A 19,479-nucleotide genomic window follows, 5' to 3' on the forward strand; every position below is an offset into this window, starting at 1 on the left:
TCGTTGCTGACTAGTTAGGAATGGAACCAACAGATAATGGGTTATTTGTTGGTTCCATTCCTAACTAGTCAGCAACGATTACCTTCTCCTCAATCTACAGGCATGGGGTTCTACCATAACATCGCTACTACATTTGGTGACACAGCAGTTCAGGAATTGAAACGTTGGTCCAAGACAAAGATGAAATTGGCAAAGGAAATCAATAGAAGAATCTTCTTGCTGCAATTCAGGAAAAATAATGTCCTTCCGCTACACATTACAGCCACTACAAGACCAGTCGAAAACCTTCTCCTAAGACAAAAAACATTTCTGACACAGCAATTCCAGAAGAAGTTGCTTCTTTCTTGGCCTTAGGCCCAAAATTTTGTATTGAACCAATAATAGGCAAAGATATTCCCATCAAGAATATCTTAGCAGATATAGATTGCATCACTTCCACTATCCCTGACTTTACCCAGAGGAATATCGCAGTAGCAAAAGCAACTAACATCATCACTAATCACATTCACAATCAACAACATAAGTTTTCTCTTTATCGAAATCTTCTCTTCAAGTCCAAATGTTTTTTAAAAGAAAATCTTAACTTGATCCTCACTCTTTCAGACAAAGGAAATGTAACGGTTGTTATGGAAAAACATCAATACATTCAATTGTCTAATGACATTATCAACAACAACTCTGCTTATAAACAATTGAATAAAGATCCTACCAATTCCATTAAAACGAAAGCCAATTCCTTGATAAAAAAACTAAGAGAATCAAATCAAATTGATGAAATGATGAGAAAGAAGCTGACTAGCTACAGCGGTATTTCCCCAAAGTTCTATGCTCTACCCAAGGTACATAAACCGACACTTTCAGTAAGACCAATTGTAGCCTCGATAGGATCTCCTACCGAAAAAATTGCTGCATTGTTAATCAATATCTTGACGAAGGCATATGACATTGACAATGAATACTACATAAAAGATTCTTTCGAAGTAACAAATAAATTTAACAACACCATATTACCACCTAATTACATTCTAGCCAGTTTGGACGTGGTATCCCTATTCAGCAATGTATATGAGGATGCGTGCATAAGAGCAATCCACAAACAATGGAACAATATTAAATTGCATTGTACTCTCTCAGAAGACAATTTCATTAACCTTATTCAATTTCTATTTGACAATACTTATTTTTCATTCGATAACAAAATCTATAAACAAACGTTTGGAACACCAATGGGTGCTTCAATTTCACCAATCCTAGCTGCATACGTTATGGATGACCTATTAGACACAGTATTACCTGTCTTATCTTTTAAACCTCACTTTTTGAAAAAATACGTTGATGATATCATTGTTGCATTACCAATGGACTGTACTGAAGAGATTCTTGACACACTTAACAGCTATGATCCCTACATTCAATTTACTATGGAAGCAGAAGACACTGACCACTCCGTGCCATTTCTTGACACAAGGTTCATAAGAACTACCAATAATAATATTGTGATAGATTGGTACAGAAAACCTTGTAGTTCAGGAAGATATATCAACTACTGGTCATATCACAAATACTCGATGAAAGTGAATCTAGTGAAAGAAATGAAAAATAGAGTGTTGAAAATCTCTGACATCCAATTTCACAAAAAAAATCTTGATATTTTGCTTAAACTTTTTCTGGATAATTCATATCCTTTGAGAATATTAAAAAATATTTTGTTTAATTCCTCATCCATATCAGACATTAACATAACCTTACCACCAAATCCAAATATAATTGAATACAATGGAATTAATATTGCTCCAACCCCAGTCTTTTATAGTACTTTACCCTTCATTAAGGAGATCACCCCCAAACTCTCTAGAATTTTCAATGAATTGCCCAATATCAAAATAGCCACCAAAGCAGTTCTCACGATTAGAACTTTACACACCAGAGTTAAAGATAAACCCCTCATTACTTCTCGAGTAAATGTAATATATAGTATTCCATGTCAATCTTGCAACAAAATCTATGTTGGTCAAACGTCAAGAACTTTAAGTTCCAGAATAACTTCTAACAAAAGCGATTGTAGACACCATCCTGAAAGATGTGCTCTAGCTGAACATGTCAATAAGTTTGACCACCATATGAATTTTGATGCCACTAAGGTCTTAGCTAGTGAAACACATTTAATGAAAAGGTCCTTTCTTGAAATGGCCTTCATTGCTGAAAATAAAAATTGCATCAACAAAAAAACAGATATTAATCATCTTAGTGAGATATATTCCTATCTTTTGACGTTAGATAAAAATCCATATAACAATGTTTCAATGAATTCACCCAATCTAGCATTAATAGAATAATGTACTTTATACTTCAATCCAAATGTTATTATCTTACATTCACTTTAATAAAAGCTGCACAGGTAGAAATTTCCAAAAATAATTCTTTACAAGTCAAAGTTGGTAACAGTTTTTATCACTAGAACCACTGACATATGTCATGTCAACTATCTGTCAATCCCTCCAAATTAATGTTTTGTGAAATTTCGACATGTGACATTATTCTTCCTTCAAATTAATTTTAAACTGTAACGTTTTTCACAAATATTTTATCCAATATTAGACATCTTTTAACCAGTTTTATAAATGTATTGTATCAATGTTCATCCATCATGTTGTGTCCAATATTTTACATAACCATCGTATGAAACATCCTCAAAAAGTTGTAAGTCCAACCATTCATAATTATATATTAATACAACTTACACCCTCAAATTGTAGCATCCCTGATGATGGAAACAATTTATTAAATTTCCGAAAGCTTGGACAAACTTTAAAGAGGACTCTTTCATTTGCTGCTTAGCCCCATTATTTGTTGGTTCCATATATATATATATATATATATATATATATATATATATATATATATATATATATATATATATATATATATATATATATATATTTATATATATATATATATATATTTTTTATATATATATATATATATATATATATATATATATATATATATATATATATATATATATATATATATATATATGCCTGATGCCTATTGGGCATCGTCAGTGTCACACCAATAGGTGGTTCCACTTATGTTTCGCTTGCGTTTACGCAGCTCGATTGCATTAACCTTTCTAGATTTTATATATATATATATATATATATATATATATATATATATATATATATATATATATAGAAACATAAGTTAATATCGGACATAGCACTCATGAAAGTGGCAAACCATAGACACGTGTTTCGGGCTCTTGGCCCTTTCATGAGTGGTATGTCCGATATTAACTTATGTTTCTATATCAAAACACTCAATAACTTTCATATTTGTATATATATATATATATATATATATTATATATATATATATATATATATATATATATATATATATATATATATATATATATATATATATATTCTTCACGAAATTCACGAAATAGGAGTAGTTATTGAATCCATCACACCAATTCGTGAAAATACTGACTTTAGTGTAATTTTTGACAAGGTTAATCACAACTTGCCTATTAGCCTTTTCCAAAACTAATGTGAAAACATGAAAATTTTTTTTGAATAATGCAACCGTAACAAGTTGAAATTCAATATGAACAAATGTGATTGTATTTTATTTCACGGAATTTTTCCGTACACTCTCGACACTAAAGTAATCATTAGAGTTGATTATAAAATGAGCTACAATTACCATATTGATTATCTCATAAACTTGTGTAGTGTAGGATTTTTTCCGTCATGATGAAGATTTCAATAATGGAGCAACAATAAAATCAGTTCACTATGCATTCGTTTACAGTATGTTGGATTTCAAGAGCGTTATATGGAATTCAAATTATAATTTTGAAAAGTGAGATTGGAAAAACTTCAAACAGATTTGTGAGATTCTTTCAGTTTATGTTGAGAAGAAGGTTATGTTGCTTTATGTATGAGTGGAATCTCCTTGAATGATGAAGAGCCATATCAGATCCATCAATTATCTATTAAATTCCATTAAACTGTTACGTACCCAAACGAAAAAGTCTGTTACTTACTTGTTGGTATCAGTTACAATGAAGACTCAAGTGGAAAATTTCCGATTACTAAAACATGAGATTCGTTCAACTATGCCTTCATCTCCTCTCGAAGTTATTTTCCATCATTAAATTTTTGTGTTTTGTAATAATCAGTAGGTGAACAGTTATATAAATGGTAAATTTTCGTTATATGGACACCCAGCGATTTTGAAAAAATTTTGCACTGTACTTACTTATTTTGATGCGTAGATTACGAATCCGAAAGAAAAAAGCGGCGCTCTCCCTTATTTAAAAAGTTACGGCCCTTCAAAGTTCAGGAAAAGGCAACTTTTCAGCCTTTTTTTTCACTAAATAAACTATTTAAAAACACAAGCATTTATTCACTAGGTCACCTTTACACCTTATTCCTCCTTCTTTAACACTTTTCACTTCAATAATCAACATTTTTCTTATAAAAAACTTAATTTAAAAACGAATGCTTCTCCTGGTGACATTATTCTATTTTTAGGTTAGTTACTAGTGACATTTCAGAAAAAAGCGGTTGGTATTTGCCGTCGCCTACTATTTCAAATTCGTAATACACCACCAAAAACCAATTTACGATCTAAAGAATGAAGGTAAAAAACATTTGAATTACTTCAGGAATATGGACTGCATCAGTCGTACCAACCATATCATTAACCTTAAAAACGTAAAATACAGTGATATGTAACCAAAAAGCAGCTTCGTACATTTTTTAACATTTTTATAAGAAAAATGTTGATTATTGAAGTGAAAAGTGTTAAAGAAGGAGGAATAAGGTGTAAAGGTGACCTAGTGAATAAATGCTTGTGTTTTTAAATAGTTTATTTAGTGAAAAAGAAGACTGAAAAGTTGCCCTTTTCTGAACTTTGAAAGGCCGTAACTTTTTAAATAAGGGAGAGCGCCGCTTTTTTCTTTCGGATTCGTAATCTACGCATCAAAATACGTAAGTACAGTCAAAAATTTTTTCAAAATCGCCGGGTGTCCACATAACGAAAATTTACCAGGTACACAATACATAATAGCTATTTATGATATGAGTGTTAAAAGTAAATTTTATTTTGTGAGTGAAAAATTTTTCGAAAGGAGCGTGGCGAGTTAAGCAATTTCATAAACAAAGTTGAACTTACTTTTAACACAAATATTATACAAAGTTTTGTGTACAACAGTCCTGTTTTCATAATGAAATAGATAAATTTAATATTCCTTCAGAAACTCATTTTGACATCTCTTTTCAGTTGACTATTTTCATGTTATCGCACTTGCTGTGAAGTGGCCGTATCAGGTGACACCAAATCACCTGGTTACCAATAAACAGTATTGTTTAATTTAAAGTCACCTTCATAGTTCTTGCCGGTGTTTATTGTATACAGGGTGTAACTGAATAAGTGTAAAACATTTAAAGAGGTGATTCCTCATTGAAAAAAAGGTAGGGTCTTTCATATGAAGAAACTTCATTGGAGCATCCCTTGTTAAGATACAGCCCCTTAAAGTAGGTACATAAAATTTGTATAACAATTTTTTTCACAAGCATTGAAAAAGTCGCAATATTGAAATTAACCTGGCGTTTTGTACTACCAAAAAGACACTTAGCAAGTAATTTATTGATGCTCCAATGAAATTTCTTTATATGAAAGATCCTATCTTTTTTTCGATGAGGAATCACCTTCTTAAATGTTTTACACTTATTCAGTTACACCCTGTATAATACATTTGTAACAGAATTTAATTGTATCTATATCTATTGTTCACGATAAAACTCATTTGAAAATTGAATAGTTATGTTCTGTTTATTGTTATTTGGCCGAAAAAAATCATGTAAAAAATACTTTCAATACCAGTGTTGTAAATATTTTTTACACGCTACTTTATAACACGCTACTTTTAATACTCTTGACAACCATTGAAATGTCACATTAAATGACAGTTGTACAAAAAAGGTATTTTTACTAGCCAATTGAATGTATTATTTGAACCCGCTCATTTTATGTTTCATTGTTTTTCTCGATCACAAACAACCACTTCTGTTCAGTTCCGAAAATACCATCAATCTAAAACTTTCAGATCAGCAAGAAGCAATTAAATAAATTTATTGCCATTCAGTCCATCACCAAGCACGGCACCCGATCCAACACCAAATTATTCATCGCCATCATTAAATCATGGATCAGTGACGAAAGTAAAACAAAAGGGAAGATTATGCGACAAGCTATTCGAGAAGGCGATCTCGCCATTCGAGGGTTAATAATTCTCCTGCGCAATACGGCAAACCGGTTTTTATTTCCCATTCCCTACTTTCAACGCAAGCATAACTTCAATCTTGGGTATTTGTTCCCCTCATCTCGATTGTCTTCACAAGAATATAATTTTTCTCTGGATTCCATCATTCAATAATAAAATTTCTTATTATTTCTCCGAATTCATTTTCATCGATTATAATCCCTTACACAAAGAAGATAGACGATGATGAACAATGATTACTTCTTTGTTTCAATTCTCATCAGTAGGTTGCTACTTCCTGGAAAAAAAGGAGATCACAATGTAACTGATTGGCCCCGTTTCCATTTCTCTTTGAGAGAAACAGATGATTTATAGCGCTGAAAAAAGTAGGTGATAACTCTCCGTCAGAGTGGAGGAGGATTTATTGCTTATAAAAGTTGTTTCGAATATAGTTGATGCTTACTGTCATTATACAAATATTTCTGAAAGGAAAATTCTCATCAGAGAATACTTGGTCAACTTAATGGTAAGTGAGCAGATATTTGCCAAAAAAACTTTGCTGAATACGAGGACTCAACTAATTGATTTTGATCTGGAAGCCAGACATGCTGATATACGTTACAAATCAGTTTACCCTCCCATAAGGAGTTATCACTTCAGTAGAATAAAAAATAAAAATGAACCAAAAGGTGAGATTTTACCAGACAGATAACAGGTTGTTAGTATCCACAATCGTCTTTGGGTGATGACTAGACTAGTCCTCCGAGAGATGAATATGTATAGGTAAAATCATTGGATTCGCGGACGATACTGCCGATACAAAATTGAGGCTCAGCCAGATTTTCGCATGGTAAAAGTCTGGCTTGATTATAAATTACTATCACTTTTGATAAGACAAAATTTATGCATTTCTCCTGCAACAGATTCAGCTTTCCGCCGTACGATCTACTCAAAGTAGATAGCCTCTCAAGAAGACCATGCCTGATATCCGAATGCAAATTTTCCAACGCCAGGGGGACAAGGATACTCAGCTACCAGAAAGAGAACTTTCAACCATACGTGATGGTGTAGCGGGCAGAGACTCTAGCTCTGATAGGGAGGTAAGCTCCTCTACCTTCCGCCGCTTCGGGTTCCCTCTCACCCGGAGGGTAGCAACCTGTAAGGGTCCCTTGTCCAGGGAAGGTGTGGTATGGGAATAAAGAAGACAAAAATAACTGCTCTTTATCCACAATCCGAAGAAATCGTCGAATAATCCCAGCATCAATAACTTTTTTTCGATGTTTGTCTTCGAAAACCAAAGAGACTGGGTTCCCAACATGACGCGGCAGGTTGAATACCATCTGTATTGTTAACTGGTAGGGAACTGAAGCTTCCAATAGATGTATTGTGAGGCAGTCCTTTCGAAAGGTACCTCTTTCAGAGTATATGAATGACCTGAATGAGAGACTGGAAATTGTACACGAATTTGCCAGGACCAAATTACAGCTTTCCAGCGACAGAAAGAAGATAAGATATGACAAAAAGTCGTTAGCAGTGAGCTTTAAAGAGCGCGATGCAGTGTGGCTCTACCAAACGAAACCAACGTCAGAAAGGTTTGTGTCCCAAGTTGCAGAGACCATGGCAAGGACCTTACGTGGTAACCGAAATGATACGATTTGGTGTAGAGAATCCAATTGTCACCCAGAAGCAAGCCTAAAGTTATGCATATAGAGAGGCTGAGTCCTTACATGGGTCGTGACGTCTCCTCTTAGAATGTTGTTTGGGACGAACAACCTCAGGGAAGAGGAGAGTGTTGTAAATCATGCCCTAAAGAAAATAACGCTATTCGCCACTGGTAACTATAAATCAATCGTGACGTAGTTGAGAGCACGCGAATATACGATGTTCCGTGCCGATCCAGAAGTAGGCAAGAATAATGCTACCGATTTCGATAGAACTTCGGGAAATTTCTACTGCCTTCGATCACGATATGTAAACGCTAGCCTTGAGCATATCGACAGAGTCAAGTAGAAGTTACAGTGTGGTACGCGAAGTGATCATGTAATGCGATAGACATTCAAATAATAGTTGAAGTTTTAGTTGAAGTGTTTGTTGTATTCGAAGTGAAATTAAGTTCAGTTTGATTATTCAGTGTGGTCAATTGTTGGTCAACCCACGGGAAAAAACGTAACAACATTAACAATCGAAAAATCGTGAAGTAACTTTGTTTCAAATCTTTCTTAGTCTTTCAATTCATTTTCTTGATTTTCATTTTTTTATTTTTTTCTTTCTTTTTACTCTGTAGTAATTTTCATTTTGTATTTTGATTATTCTATTCGTTTCATCGTATTATCGTTTCATTACCGTGGTAGGAATCACACGTCAAAAGGTAAGACCTCGTTAGTCCTTAGCTCGCACAACTTCTGAGAGTTGTCGTTCGTATGGAGACGATTAACGGAAAAACAGATTTTTTAAACAGCTTATTCAACATAATCGATATGTCAGCTATTCATTCTACTTTTATTTAAATTGATGGATGTAGCCGTTACTCGTGGTAAGAGATAATCATGAAAAATCATTAATGAAATTTTCTATTTTTTCGTACCACTTTCATTTAATGATAATAATCAAATGGCAGGATTCAATATCTGCGTATGATAAATCATCGCAGAGATTGCTCTTTCATTCAACAGTAAGATCACAAAAAAAAGAGAGAGAAACAAAAAAAAACAGTATGCTATCAAATATACATATATATTTTGTTGAGCTTAGGAAACGGTTGATTGATTTCGCCATAATTTGATTAGTTGGATCTATTTATTGTAAGAAAATATTTTTTTATCTTTCGTTTGAAGCTTTTTAATGGCAGAGGTTTGTATTCAATGGGTATCCCATTATATGACTAGGCAACATGGTAAGTAAAAGATCCGCGAAACAGAGAAGTTTTATGTTTTGGTATTGTTAAATATATCCTGAATCTCAAGTTAAGATAGTGTACGTCAGTTCTAAAGGACATGTTTTCGAAAAAATAGAAGGTATTTTTTTGTTTTGAAGAGTTTTTGAAAAAAAATGTTGCAGAATGAAATGTTCGTCTGGATTCCATATTTAACTAACCCACATCCCTGAACAGATGGGAAATGAGTTCTCGTTTCCTCACACCCATGATGAGCCTGATGCATTCATTCTGTAGCTTTTGGATTCTAAAACTGTCACCCTTCAAAATTCCCGGGCACCACGTCTGCGTAGTTGACATGTGAAAGAACTAAAGCATCGCAAAGTATAATTTTACTTTTTTTTTATTCAGAAATGCTTTGTTGGAATATATAATTTTCAGAATTTGCAAAATGTTTGTTTCGAAACGATAACTGTTGTCAAGGTATAGGCCCAAGTTTTTTGTAACTCCCCTCAAGGGAAGTTCTGTTCCATCCATTACAATATTCATGAGGCCAGAACAACGATTTCTCGCCGCTGTTCTGCCAAAGAACATGACATTAGATTCAGATGCATTAACAGATAGGCAATATTCAGTTGACAAAGATAATAACATATCGAGATGGGTATTGATTTGCCATAGAGCCTCGATAATTGAATTATCGTCGAATTCCATGTACAGCTGAGTATCGTAGGCATAACAATGCATGGTTGCGAATCGCAGTGACCTATGGAATTGAGATGAGTATAAAACGAACAAGAGAGGGACTAATATTGAACCTTGAGGAACACCATTTTTAATTTGTATTAAATCAGATTTTCCGTTATTATATACAACTCTTCGGAAACGATTGCGAAGGTAACTTTTTAGTAGGCTACAGCATGTATTGAAAACTCTAGGTAGCCCAAAATAGCAAAGAGGAGATCATGGTGTATGCGATCGAACGCCTCAGAATAGTCCAATAATATCAGAAGACAGAGTTTGTTATTATCAATAGATCTGTGCACACCATACACAACTTTCCGGAGGTCAGATGTACAACTGTGGTCAGGGCTGAACCCTGATTGACACTCCGGTAATATATGGAAGTCATTTAGATAAACAATATTTTTTCAAAAACTTTTGAGAGCGCACATAAGATGCTAATTGGCCGGAGATAGCCGGAGATTTGTAACTAACGTTACTGCAGTTTCTTCCTATAAAGGCATTTTCAAACAATTACAATAAACTTCATTGTAAACAATAACAATAAACTTTATTGTAATAATTTGAAAGTGTCTTCATAGAACGAAACTGCAGTAACGTTAATTGAAGATAAAAGTGATAAAAAACATAGAAAGTTTCATATCTCATTTTTCTTAATATTTTCTGTTCTTTCATAGATCCTAAATCATAGTAGACAATGGAAATCCGAACCAATAAAATTCACCACTTTCAAACAAACAAAAATATCTGTTCGTACTAGTTTTTTTAATGAGTTCATAATTTACATCAACGAATGTTCAATATATACCAAACCATTCACAGGGATTCTGATTACTTCGGCTGAAAAATGATTATTCGTGAAACAGTAAGACGAACTGAGACCATTGTTCCCATTTCCTGAAAGATACATCTCCTAATACATCCTGTACCGAAGGATGAAATATCATATTCATAATCCAGAGAATAAGTTTCCGAATTTCAGGTGCAAGGCTTTATATTCCCTGATGAATGGTGGAAAAAGGAAGAATGTACTTACTTATTGACACTCTCTTCGGATAAATGAATTTGTCAAATGAGATCTGAAAAATTTCACATAAAATTGAATGGAGTGTGATTCACTATCTACTACTGAGATGTATTTCTTAAGTAGAGTGCCAGTCGTAATGATCTGAAAACTTTCTAGATTTCCAATTTGATCAGGAATTGAATTGAAGCTGAATTTCAGAGTAATGGATTATTCACGTATAGTCAGTGGGCATACTTGAAGACTGGCTATAAATATAAATGTTGGCGAATTCGCCAACAGCATATGCAGGAATAACTTCAGTGAAGAATCCTGCACTGACACCTGTCGGATATAATCCAATGCCCTTCGTGGTATTAGCCAGGGAAGTAGTTGTTTTCTGATAGGTGTCAGTTCATTAACCTACTGTGTAGGGTGTTGAGACTGGCCTGAACGAATTGTTCTTTTAGATGATTTGAGTAATGGATTATATGCTTTGCAAAAAATACCGTTGTCATTCAATGATTGAAAGAACACTTGTTGTCAATTGAAGAGAAAGGGAAAGTCATACAATAAAATATCACGTGAGTAAAATATACTTACAGGATGTATCAACGATGGGTGGCAATAGCTGTTTTCCTATACCAAAAATGTTTTGGAAGAAGGTCGTTGCGATTAATGAAAGCTTTTTTCGAATGATCCCTTTTTGACGACGTTGTCAAATGATATTTCACATCCCTTTCAACATTTTTATTACCCGCCATCAGTATCAACAACTAGTGTGTCACTATCTGTGTCTTCATTTAATTGAATGTTTCCTTTGTATCCAACAATCATATATCTCAGATCAAAAGTATCAAGTATTGTATTGGGATGTTTCAGAAGTTTTGTCCACCTTGGTGTCAAATGTTTCTGTCATGTGTTTTGTACAAGTCAAGAAAGATTTTGATTGAGCACAGATTTACATCTATATATATACACATATACACGCATATACAAGTAAGCATATATGCATACAAATTAAGTGAAAATTTTACACCATTCACACAATTCAATCTAAATAAAATACGTCAACTGTGCATTTGATTGATTGTGAGATTGTCAATTAAAAAATCTTAGTAACTGAAATAGCATCTTTCTAAAAGCATAGTTTTAACACAATCATGAAATACTTTGTCACTTGTGATATTTTAACTACATTTGGCAGCTTATTGACGCATTATACTGCGGGGATCTTTTATAGCCTGTCATGAAATGCTGTGGGATTTTTTGAAGATCACCATTTCTTGTATTATGACTGTGTTCTGAAGCAGTCTTATCATATAATTTATGGTTTTGCCTAACAAATGAAATACATTTGAGAATGAAGATGGAGGGTGCTGTCAATATTTTTTTTGTATTAAAAACGGGCTGGCAGCTATCCCGAAAATCCATATTGAATATATATTAGCCTTATGATGCGTTTCTGTGCTAGAGCCATAATATTCAAAGTTATGTGAGGGTAGGCCATGGCATAATATATGCTGAGTAAGCCAGTTTCATCCAAACAGGATTTCAGCTGTTTTATGGCATAATATGCTCTATTCAGCTAAACACATAATATATAGTCCACCTGCCTATCCAAATTCAGATTGGCGTCTAGGTAGGTCCCTAAAAATTTCACTTCTTCAGAAGTGCGCTAGAGCGTCGACCAATTGGAAAATATTTCTTCAGGAGTGAAAGTCAACACATTATCGATTTTGAAGTATTTAGAATAAGTATATTTCTTTGGCACCAGGTACTGAACTGATAAGTAATGTGTTCAGATTTGATGATGAGTTTCTCAGCATTATTGCCCGCTATATTCATCGTTGAATCATCAGCAACATTGTGAAGTAGCCTCCCTCCATAGGTTGAGGAAGATCCATGACATAGAGAAGAAAAAGACGAGGTCCTAGAACAGAGCCCTGTGGCATTCCAAGTTTTACCGTCTTTGACTCTGATGTCGATCTATTGCAGATTATAATCATTTCTCTGTTTGTCATACAGGATTGTATCCAATTTATATTCTCAAGTATATCATGAATCACAAAGAAAATGGAAAGAAGTGCTCATTGGAAACATGAAAATAATGAATTGGCATAAGCACAGTTCGTTTCATAGACAACCAAATGACTTTTACGATCAATGAAATCATTTTATGTGGCCATTGAAAGCATTACTATTCCTTCAGCCCACTTGAATTCAAGGTTATCATAGCCAACTGATCTGTTGACCTGTTTATGTATATTTTTAAAAGTATGTACTGAATACAAAATATTCAGCAAATATTTGGCTTGCATCCACGACAAAGAATTTATGGTGTTTCCTATTTCCACACAAATTAAAAATAAACCATTACCGTCTGGCTAGACACTTCGTTCGTATGCTGGTCGATAAAGTTCCATTTTTCTTTATTCTCTTGGCTCAACTTGCCAGGTTTCTTCTGTAATGTGCCTTAAAGAACGAAGTAGTTATCCGAATCACCGCTTCCGTAAAAACTTCTCAACAAAGAAAAAAAAAATTCTCATACTTAAAGTACATACAGGGCGATTCAATAAAAACTTGACCCCTTCTATAAGTCAGAAACACACGTGTAATCGGAAATTTCAAAGAACACGTCAATTTTTATTTCTAACCCAGAATTTCACCCCCCTGCGGTCAGCAATTAGACCCCAGTTTTTTTCAATGGCATGGGGGGTCGAGGTATACATCATTTGGGAGTTCTTTTGTCCCTCTATCAGCTCTGTGATTTTTTTCTAAGTTGATTCATTCGTTAGTGAGAAATTGAATTTTGTACGTTTTATATAAGATTACACAGAAAATTCGCTGTCGATCATTTCAATGAGGCAAATAAACAACAAATAATATCAATGATAACAAAATCAACGGATAAATTGTTCAAAATGACCTCCAACTAGTTTTATACAATGAAATAGTCTTCTCTCGAAAGCGTTCCGTACATTATTCAAGATGTCCGGAGTCAGCAATCGGCAGTCCCGAACAATTCTCTGTCGCAGGTCTTCTAGATTTGTAGGCTCAATAGAGTACACTTTCGACTTCAGGTGTCCCCACAGAAAAAAGTCCATCGGTGTGAAAACAGGTGATCTAGCTGGTCACTCCACTGGACCCCTTCTGCCGATCCGACGTATTGGAAAACTTTAGTCCAAAAACTGTCTCATCCGAACATCAAAATCTGGGAATGTCATCATTTTCAAAAATTTGTGTGATGATAGGATCTACATAGTCTTGAATAGATTTGAGTATGTGTCTTCATTGAGATTACCTTCGATGAAGAATATTCCAACAATATATTTACCAAGAATGATTATCCTCATCGCTGCAGTAACGATAATTATGTCTATTCACTTCTCCATTCAACATGAAAGAACTTTCATCTGAAAAACATGTATTGTATAATAGGTTTGGGTTATTGGTCAAGTTCTCGCTGAACACCTCAAAAAACTGAAGTCGACGATCAGGATCATCTTTGTTTAATTCCTAAGCTAGCCTTATTCTGAAAGAATGGAATTTGTTGGCTTCCAAAATCCGAAAATCACTAGTAGCTGATACACCAGACGCTCTTGCTACTTGTCTGATAGATTGTCGATTATTTATTTGTACATGTCCTAAAACTGCAACTTCAACTCTGTCATTTCTGACAGGATGGGATACTTCATGTTTTATAAATGTATTATTAATTCTTGCATTATTTCGATGATAGGTTGCAACAATTTCCATCCTTCCTTCAGTAGAATGAATCATGTTGGAACACAGTGAACAAGGATGACTGAATAATAATCTGTGACTCAATACTGATTTGATAAATTCTACAAATCTAGAAAACTTGCGACAGAGAATTGTATGGGAATGCCGATTTCTGACTCCGGACATCTTCAATAATGTAAGGAACGCTTTCGAAAGTAGACTGTATTATTGTATGGAACTAGATGGAGGTCATTACCCACACAGCACCAGATATTCATGGAATATTCCCTCTATGTCATAAAATGAACGTATGTATTCCAAATATCCTTGGAATGTATACATGCCTTTAGAATATTCATAGAATATGCGAAGCAATCCGCAGAGATTTGAAGCTGCCTTCCTTTCAGCAGTCCATCCCGTCAAGGAATCGGCGAGTTTTAGATTGCGCTGAAACTCACGACAATCCGTCAATCAGGGAAGCTATAGATTACACTGTATACGACCCCTCTCGATATAGAAGGCCCCGACACTCTGTCGAATGAGGCCCCTATGTCCTTCGTTAACAGATGAATAATATCTTCATCCATCTCACCCCAGCCAGGTAGGGGTACACCGCGAAGGGCGGTATGGATGTCTGAGGACTTTCATGCCTCCATCACAAATCAGTCATGACCCATTCGTCCCTCTGACGGAAATCAGCCCAAAGGGTAAGGGAGCAAGGCTCCAGCCTGACATAAACGACGATGACCATCGACGATTGAATGAATATGGCAGGATTATTCCTGAAAGAATGTGCATAAAATGTCTCTAAATTGATTATTCTCCCGTGAATATTCTGAGAATATTGTCGATTGAATATACCATATGGTGGTATATCCTTAGAATATATCCCCACGGTATATTTTAACCAGTTTTTGAACTGAACGCGGAGATTCTGATGAATTGCTCCCACTGCAATTGTTGGAAACGACAAAAAACTTCGATTGGCCAATAAATGAACCAATTGCATCAATAAATCGGTTTATTCTTATCCTATTTGTCTTTCTGTATTTGAAATCATTCAATTACAAAGCAACAAATCCTGGCAACAGGGAAATGGGGAAGTATTGAAGTATTGGAGTAAACGTTTCTCATTGGTCAATTGAAGTGTAGCGCGCGACAGTCGTCGAAGCTTTGTGAAACCGGCTGTCCCAAATCGACATTTGATTTAACATGGCGGTTGACATGGCAAATGGTAAAGTTGCATATTCAGTCTTTGAGAAAAGTAAGTAGAAAACAATAGGATCGATAGTAAAGTCATCGTGATCAACCTACTATACGTCATTTTGGGCCCGAGGAGAGTTGGTGTGTGGGATTTGTTGGTTTGACTAAGTACATGTTCAAACTAGAATGATTTCAGTTGTGCATATTCAGTAAAGAAAAGTAAGTGAATGACACATTGTTTAGTATCATTTGTTTTCATAATTTTCATCACTCTTTTTCAAGATAGTATCAATATGCCCAAAAGGAAACGAAGTGGTATCTGGTACAGGCAGGTGCGCCAAGAAACTGAAAACGTGATGAGTACTTTTCAATAAGGGAATGCAAATTGTTCTCCAAATCATAAAAAGTTGCTGATGCATTGTTGAACAAATATCAGGAAAACTCTTTTGGTAAAGAAAGTTTGGATATCTTTAAGTAAGTGAAATTCATTGTAGGACCCATCATACCACTAATTTAAAATACCTCATTTGTGGGTTCATTTTTTAAAGTGAGAAACCTATATCTGGCCCATTTCTTCATGTGATACATTTTTCCTTCTTCAATGAAATGATATATTTATTATTTATTAATTAGTGCTGATGAATTCACAGAGTTGTTATTTTAGTATGTTATTCAGTATATATTTTTTGAGAGTAGGAACATCCTAACTTGAATACATTTCTAATATTTGTAGAAAGTGTGTATTGTTTATATATATATATATATATATATATATATATATATATATATATATATATATATATATAAAAATCTAGAAAGGTTAATGCACTCAAGCTGCTGGAAAATAATTCTATGAAAATCAAAAAATAAATAGATAAGTACTTTTTGATCATTCCCGTATTGATTTCAATTCAAGAGCCACCGGTAGACAGCTGTTTCAGCCTATTGGGCATCGTCAGTACCGGGCAGGCGGTCATCGATTGAAGACAAAATGAAAAAAACCAAGAAAGTACTTGACAAAAATAGCTGCGTGAACGCCAGCGAAACATATGTGGAACCACCTATTGGTGTGACACCCAAGTCAACTTGCCAAGTTTTTATGTCAGTGTTGGTGGTTTGACTAATCAACCGATAGCATTTCAGGTTAGCTTTCCAAATTTCTGCTACCGCAGTTGTCGCAATGGGCTGAAACAGCTGTCTACCGGTGGCTCTTAAATTGATATCAATATGTGAATGATCAGAATGGCGCTTATTTATATATATATATATATATATATATATATATATATATATATATATATATATATATATATATATATATATATATATATGTATGTATGTATGTATAGTGATTCTAATCATTTTCCATTGTTACTCAATTTATATAATTTTTTTAATGAATTGATACTCCAGTCAATTCAACTAATTAGAAAAACTCACACTGAGATTTGTTGATTTTTCACCAGATTGAAAGATGGCGCGGTTGATTGAATAATGAACATCATTATATAGTAAGTAGGTACTTTTTTCACACATGATCATGATATTATTCTTTTGCTCGAAATGATGCCAAATTGTCCGTTTCGTGTATGTTTAAAAACAAACTTTCCCATATTACCTACATAGCAACGTAGCACCTTGGATTTTCAATGAAAAAAGTTTCTGCATATTCTGAGGACAGGATTAGCCGCTGAAAATGGGATCATGCCCGTAGGTTGTCCGCGAACTTCTATAAAATTCAATCAGTATTCACTCGTTTGTAGTGGCCAGCAACACAACATAAAAGGCGAAAGAGCAATTCGGCGTGCCTAACTTTTGTTTTTAACGTTTTCATTCCCTCGAGAACCGCTGTCTGCGTCAACATATTTAGGATACGAAACACAGGGGAAATACAGACTCACTGGATTCACTGGATCTTATCGATTTATGAAGGAGAGATAAAGAGAAGTGGAAGAGGATAGTCGATACTCTCAAAAATAAAAGAAACTGCATGATAGGTAAAACTCCAAATAAAAACATTGTGAATGATTTATGAATAACTCATATAAAAGACACAATCAATCAATTCCTGAATGAAATAATACATATCAAAGTTCAAAAGGATTCAAAAGGATTCATAAAAGTATATAACGATTTTTATACAGCTGATTTTTCAAAGGGAGACACAAAAGGTGCCTCCAAATGAATATATCATCGGAAATTATTCATTAAAAATCAGCGTTTCAAAACAAACAATCAGTTTTGAAACGAACGAATATTGTATCCATGACGAATATTACTGGAATTTTAACTCAACATCAAACCATTATTTTAACACCTCAACACGTGTTTCGATCACCAAGTGATCATCGTCAAAAGAAAAATCAAGATTGAGTTTGACCTTTTTCTAGAAGATGATCACTTGGTGATCGAAACACGTGTCGAGATGTTGAAATAACGGTTTAGTGTTGGGAAAAAACTCCATTATTACACCAGAGGTTCCAAACAGTGCATCACGAATTGTATCCATGATGATAGTTGGACAATTTTTACAAACATTTTCAGTTCTAGAAGCGTTTTGTTATCAATTTTCATCAAGTAATGGGTCAGTCCGTTCATAAAAGAATAAAGTTCAATGAAAAACAATATACATAAAAGTATTAACCGATGTTTGAGCAGACAAGTTTTTTCAAGGAAGCCACTATTATAATCTTGAAGACCCTCTAAATCAGAAAGTTGATTGAATTTCTGAATAACTGCATATGTTGAAGATCAAAAGATAAGAAGAATTGGCAGAGGATAGGTGATCGTTTACGAATGAATGAAAATACTTAGGAAGATAGATTGGAATTGAAATTTGAATAATATCTTCCCAAAGTAGTTTTGCAAAACAAGCAATGAATTCCAAAGCGAATGAATATGTGGTTGTTCGAAAAAATAAAGGGAATTTTCATTTTTCTCAAAAAGTATCCATTCATTCATCAATTTGTATTTTGTTCCCTTTAGAGGAGCCCCCCTCAGATATAATACACTTGTGTTGATGTTTTTTACAATCCTCGAAGCAGTCCTGATATGCACTTTTAGGACTGTCCTTGCACTCAGCGAGTCGGTTTCTATTTTCCCAATCGTCGCAAAATGCCGTTCATTCATGGGTCACTTCAATCTTTGGGACCAAATCTGGTGAATACGGTGGCTGATGCATGATAACGATGTTGCTTTTGGGCAAAAAAGACAAGTGAGCAGGTCTATTATTGGGATGCAAAACCCATGAATTTCTTTATCACAATATCAGAATTCTTGATGCACAACGCCACAGTAATCGAAAAAAATAGTAGGCAAATCTTTTTTTTTTGTCTTGAATATCTTGGTCTCTTCCAGCAATTTTGGAACGAACTTCGCTTTCAAACGCTTTGTGCTTGAGTTAACCGATACGCCAACATCCCCAGAAACTTCTCTAATAATGATTCGATGATTCTCCATAACAGTGTTTTTTATTTTTTCAACATTTTCATCGGTTGTTGATGTGCTGGGACGTCCAGGGCGATAGTCGTCTTTCACATCTTTTCGTCCTTCATTGGAAAGTTTGTACCACTTGTAAACATTTTTCTGACTCAGAGTACAATCACTGTATGCCCCTGTCAATACTATAAGTTTTTTTGGCTTTTTGTTGAA

At 34.3% G+C, this 19,479-nt stretch overlaps 1 protein-coding gene across 4 annotated transcripts in view; it reads right to left on the reverse strand.

Annotated features, from left to right (window-relative positions):
• Neto (Neuropilin and tolloid-like) overlaps positions 1–19,479 on the reverse strand; it is an 803,231-nt gene that overhangs the window by 544,873 nt on the left and 238,879 nt on the right. The window lies entirely within an intron of this gene.

This window comes from Leptinotarsa decemlineata, unplaced genomic scaffold, assembly GCF_025532065.1.
Source record: "Leptinotarsa decemlineata unplaced genomic scaffold, Ldec_3_MD MMD2_tig00000010_RagTag_RagTag, whole genome shotgun sequence".
In the NCBI taxonomy this organism is placed as follows: domain Eukaryota; kingdom Metazoa; phylum Arthropoda; class Insecta; order Coleoptera; family Chrysomelidae; genus Leptinotarsa; species Leptinotarsa decemlineata.